The sequence below is a fragment of the Arachis ipaensis genome, chromosome B10 (genome assembly GCF_000816755.2).
Source record: "Arachis ipaensis cultivar K30076 chromosome B10, Araip1.1, whole genome shotgun sequence".
NCBI classification, from domain to species: domain Eukaryota; kingdom Viridiplantae; phylum Streptophyta; class Magnoliopsida; order Fabales; family Fabaceae; genus Arachis; species Arachis ipaensis.
Genome location: NC_029794.2, coordinates 59,228,078 through 59,234,504, shown reverse-complemented (window position 1 = coordinate 59,234,504; position 6,427 = coordinate 59,228,078).

Here is a 6,427-nt window from a genome sequence, read left to right as displayed (position 1 = left end):
AAACTAGCTGAGGTTTCAGCTCAAAGTTGTTTGCTCCAATGGCTGGAATGGAGATGCTTCTTCCATGTAAATTGGAATTTGGTGTAGTAAAGTCACCAAGCATCCTCCTTGCATTATTATTGTTGGGTTCGGCTGCCATCTCCTTTACTTGTTCAAAATTTTCAATAAGGTTGTCTCTGGATTGTTGTAATTTAGCTTCTCTTAGTTTCCTCTTTAGAATCCTTTCAGGTTCTGGATCAGCTTCAACAAGAATGCCTTTTTCTTTGTTCCTGCTCATAAAAAAGAGAAGAGAACAAGAAAAGAAGAGGAATCCTCTATGTCACAGTAAAGAGGTTCCTTAATGTTAGTAGAAAAAGAAAAGGAATATGGGTGAAGAAGAATGAAGAACCCAAACACAAGGGTAAGGATAGGAGCAGTGAATTGAGATGAGGAGATGTTAGTAGATGAATAAATAAATAGAATAAGATGAGAGAGGGAGAATTTCGAAAATAATTTTTTAAAAAGAGTTAGTGATTTTCAAAAATAGTTTTTGAAAAAGGTTAGTAGTTTTTCGAAAATTAAAATAAAAAATCAAAATAATTAGTTAATTAAAAAGAATTTTTGAAAAAGAGGGAAGACATTTTCGAAAATTAGAGAGAGAGAGAGTTAGTTAGGTAGTTTTGAAAAAGATAAGAAACAAACAAAAAGTTAGTTAGTTAGTTGAAACAATTTTGAAAATCAATTTTGAAAAGATAAGGAGATAAGAAGTTAGAAAAGATATTTTAAAATCAAATTTTTGAAAAAGATAGAATAAGAAGATATTTTTGAAAAGATTTGATTGAAATTAGTTTTGAAAAAGATTTGGTTTTTTAAAATCACAATTAATGACTTGATTCACAAGAAATCACAAGATATGATTCTAGAACTCAAAAGTTTGAATCTTTCTTAGCAAGCAAGTAGCAAACTTGAAATTTTTGAATCAAAACATTAATTGGTGATGTTATTTTCGAAAATTAGGATATAAAGATAAGAAAAAGATTTTTGAAAAATATTTTTAAAATTTTCGAAAATAAATAAGAAAAATGAAAAAGATTTGATTTTTGAAAAAGATTTTGAAAAAGATAAGATTTTTTAACTTGAAAATTTGATTTGACTCATAAAAATAACTAGATTTTAAAAATTTTTGAAAAAGTCAAATCTAATTTTCGAAATTTTGAGAGAAAAGAGGGAAAGATATTTTTTTGATTTTTGAATTTTTATGATGAGAGAGAGAAACATGAAAATGATGCAATGCATGAAAATTTTGGATCAAAACAATGAATGCATGCAAGAATGCTATGAATGTCAAGATGAACACCAATAACACTTTGAAGATCATGATGAACATCAAGAACATATTTTTGAAAATTTTTATATGCAATGAAAACATGCAAGACATCAAACTTAGAAATCTTTAATGCTTAGGCACTAAGAATTCAAGAATGCATATGAAAAATACCATACAACACAAAACAAGAAAACATCAAGATCAAACAAGAAGACTTACCAAGAACAACTTGAAGATCATGAAGAACACTATGAATGCATGAATTTTCGAAAAATACAAGATGAATATGCAATTGACACCAAACTTACAATTTGACTCAAGACTCAAACAAGAAACATGAAATATTTTTTATTTTTATGATTTTATGAATTTTTTTGTATTTTCTTTTAAATTTTTTTTTCGAAAATCATTTTGAAAAACAAAAATAAGGATTCCAAAATTTTTAATATGAATTCCAGGAATCTTATGCTCTTTAGTCTAAAGCTCCAATCAAAGGGTCAGGCATGGCTTAATAGCCAGCCAAGCTTTAGTATGTAACTCAAACATGACACGCCTGACATACCCTACAGCCAGCCAGGCTTTAGCATGCTTCATGAAACACTAGAATTCATTCTTAAAAATTCTGAAGAAAAATATATTTTCGAAAACATTTTTATTTTAAAATTTTTTTCGAAAAAAAGGGAAAACTTTTGAAAACTTTTTGAAAAATTTTTTGAAAATAAAACAAAAGAATATTACCTAATCTGAGCAACAAGATGAACCGTCAGTTGTCCAAACTCGAACAATCCCCGGCAACGGCGCCAAAAACTTGGTGCACGAAATTGTGATCTCTGGTAATGGCTACAAAGGCTTGGTGCTCTAATCTCAATTCATAATTTGTCACAACTTCGATACAACTAACCAGCAAGTGCACTAGGTCGTCCAAGTAATAAACCTTACGTGAGTAAGGGTCGATCCCACGGAGATTGTTGGTATGAAGCAAGCTATGGTCACCTTGTAAATCTCAGTTAGGCGGATATAAAATAATTATGGAGTTTTCAAAATTAAATAATAAAAGAAGGATAGAAATACTTATGTAAATCATTGGTGAGAATTTCAGATAAGCGCATAGAGATGCTTTCGTTCCTCTGAATCTCTACTTTCCCGCTGTCTTCATCCAACCAGTCTTACTCCTTTCCATGGCTGGCTTTTTGTAAAGATGTCACCGGTGCCAATGGCTACTTTCAGTCCTCTCGGGAAAATGGTCCAAATGCTCTGTCACAGCACGACTAATCGTCTGGAGGCATCACCCTTATCGATGGTTGCATCCTATTCCTCTCTGTGAAAATGGTTCGATGTGCTGCAACTGCATGGCTAATCATCTTTGAGGTTCTCGATCATACTGGAATAGAATTTACTATCCTTTTGCGTCTGTAACTATGCCCAGCACTTGCGAGTTTGAAGTTCGTCACAGTCATTCAATCCCAGAGTCCTACTTGGAATACCACGGACAAGGTTTAGACTTTCTGGACTCTCATGAATGCCGCCATCAATCTACCTTGTACCACGAAGATTCTGATTAAGAGATCTAAGAGATACTCATTCAATCTAAGGTAGAACGGAAGTGGTTGTCAAGCACGCGTTCATAGGGAATGATGATGATTGTCACGTTCATCACATTCAGGTTGAAGTGCGAATGAATATCTTAGAAGCGAAATAAGATGAATTGAATAGAAAACAGTAGTACTTTGCATTAATCTTTGAGGAACAGCAGAGCTCCACACCTTAATCTATGGAGTGTAGAAACTCTACCGTATGAAAATACATAAGTGAATATAGAGGATAAGCGTGGCCGAGTGGCCAGCCTCCCATGGAGGTCTAGAGATCTAAAAATGATCAAAAGATGTCTAATACAATAGTGAAAAGTCCTATTTATAATAAACTAGTTACTAGGGTTTACAGAAGTAAGTAATTGATCCATAAATCCACTTCCGGGGCCTACATGGTGTGTGCTTGGGCTGAGCTTGAATGTTACACGTGTAGAGGTCCTTCTTGGAGTTGAACGCCAGCTTTTGTGCCATTTTGGGCGTTGAACTCCACTTTGTAACTTGTTTCTGGCGCTGGACGCCAGAATTGGGCATAGAGCTGGCGTTGAACGCCAGTTTGCGTCGTCTAAAATCGTTCAAAGTATGGACTATTATACATTGCTGGAAAGCTCTGGATGTCTACTTTCCAACGCAATTGGAAGCGCGCCATTTTGAGTTCTGTAGCTCCAGAGAATTCATTTTGAGTGCAGGGAGGTCAGAATCCAACAGCATCAGCAGTCCTTCTTCAACCTCTGAATCTGATTTTTGCTCAAGTCGCTCAATTTTAGCCAGAAAATACCTGAAATCACAGAAAAACACACAAAGTCATAGTAAAGTCGAGAAATGTGAATTTAACATAAAAATTAATGAAAAAATCCCTAAAAGTGACTAGATTCTACTAAAAACATACTAAAAACAATGCCAAAAGCGTATAAATTATCCGCTCATCACTGTTCTTGTGCCTGTGATTCCGAGTGGACTCAGCTAAGTCATTGATCAGTTGCCATGCTTCATCTATGGTCTTGTACTTTTTTAGGGAACCATTACTAGCACCATCCAGTGTAGTTTTATCCCGAGGCTTCATGCCTTGAGTGAAGTTGCTGATCAACACTAGCCTGTCAATCATGTGATGGGGGCATACATCCAGAAGGTTCTTAAAGTGCTCCCAGTACTCATAGAGAGTCTCTGGTTCACCTTGAACAATGCAGGAGATCTCTTTCCTCAATCTATCTGTAACTTCAGCTGGAAAGTATTTTTCCAGGAATTCTCTTCTAAGCGTATCCCAATTGGTAACAGTTGCTTCAGGTTGGGAGTAGTACCACTCCCTTGCCTTTCCCTCAAGAGAAAATGGGAAGGCTGTCAATAGAATAGAAGTTTCATTTACACCATGACGCCTAACAGTAGAACAAGCTGTTTGAAAATCCCTGAGGTGCTTGATAGGCTCTTGAGCAGGTAAGCCATGAAACTTGGGCATCAAGTTGATTAGTGCGGTCTTCAGTTCAAAATCTTCAGCCAGATTTGGATGATGCACTTGATACGGTTGCAGTGTAAAATCTGGGGCTCCAGCTTCCTGGAGAGTAATATTCCTAGGTGCTGCCATTCTATCTGCATGTGAATCAACTGAATCAGTAGTAAAAGAGCTTGTTTCTCTCTCAGATGGCGGTTCAGATTCACCCTCAGATGAGACTGGTGAATTGATAATAATCACTTCACCACCCTCAGAGTCTAACCGATGCCGAGCTCGCCTAATACGTGAAATAGTTCTTTCAATTTCAGGATCAAATGTGGCTAAGCTCGGATCAGGCAGCGAACGCGTCATTCAATGAGAGAAACATACAGCTCATGGTAATAAAATAAATTAAAATATGCAAATAAAAATAAAAATATGTATACTAATTAATAATTTAGCACGCTATTGCAACTCCCCAGCAACGGCGCCATTTTGACGATTAGATTTCTTGCTAGTAAAGAATTTTATAAAAAATAATCACGTTGTAGGTATAGTTTCTAAACCAACAGAGAATCCTTTCATACAAAAACTTTAGTTATCACTAAAGCAAACCCAATAAAATTGATAACCGAAGTATTTAAACCTCGGGTCGTCTCTCAAGGAATTACAGGGAAGTATAATTTATTATTAGTTATGAGATAGTATATTTTTGGAATTTTTGAATAAGGAACAAGAAAAATAAATTGCAAGAAAGTAAATTAATAATTATGAAAAACTCTTGACAAGGTATGAGAACTGGAAATCCTATCCTAGTTATCCTTATCAGGTGTGATGAGAATTGTTTATTGCTCCCACTTAGTTGTCCCTTACTAAATAAAGGAAAGTCAGGTAGACTAATCAACTTGATTCCTCAAGTCCTAGTCAACTCATATGGAAAGACTAGCTTTAGAGGGATCCAAATCAATCAGTAAATTCCAATTTTCAATCAACAGCTGAGTTTGATAACTCAAGTGTCACCAATTACTCAACCAAAGCCAAAAGGGGAAAAAATCCAAATTATTTATATCATAAATGGAAGAAAGTAATCATAATTCTGAAATACCTCAAATTGCATTGAATAAAGAAATTAATTCTAACATGGAGTTCATAAATTGAATTGGGAAAGTAAACAAACTAAAGTCATAGCATAAATAGAAGTAGAAGAGAACATAAATTAAAGGAACATTGAACCTGGAATGAAGAACTAACCATAAACTAAGAGAAATCCTAATCCTAAAACCTAAGAGAGAGGAGAGAGCCTCTATCTAGAAAACTACATCTAAAACCTAAAATTGTTAATAATAAATGTATGATTGATGAATGTTGAATGAATGATTTGATTCCCTCAGTCTCCAGCCTCTATTCTGTGTTTCTGGGCTTGGATTTGGCCGAAAAGGGGCCCAGAAATCGCTGAGGGCATTTTCTGTAATTTTCTGCACGTGGCGTCTGTCACGCGTGCGCGTTGGTCACGCGTGCGCGTCATTTGGCGATTTTTCTTCCCATGCATACGCGTCAGTCACGCGTACGTGTCGCTTGTGTTCTGCGCAAGGCACGCATCCGCGTCGTTCATGCGTGCGTGTCGCTGCTAGTTCCTCAAATATTTTATTTTTATTATTCCTTCCACTTTTACATGTTTCCGTTCCATCCTTTAAGCCATTCCTACCCTATAAAGCCTGAAAATACTTAACACACAGATCACGGCATCGAATGGTAATAAAGGATAATTAAAATTAACACTTTTAAGGCCTCGGAAACATGTTTTCACATCTATCACCGAATAAGGAGGAATTGTAAAACCATGCAAATAATGTGAATAAGTGAGCAAAGACTTGATAAAAACCACTCAATTGAGCACAAGATAAATCATAAAATAGTGGTTTATCAGTGACATTTATGAAAATAGGTGTGTGAATTCTAAATTAGGCGCCGTTTAGAACATACACACTATCATGGAGATCTATGTCACAATTACACAAAAGAAGGATGCACCTCACTCATTCAAGTGTGCTTGAAGTACTTCAAAGAAAACTTGTAGGTTAAGACAACCAAACAAGCAATAAAGAAGCA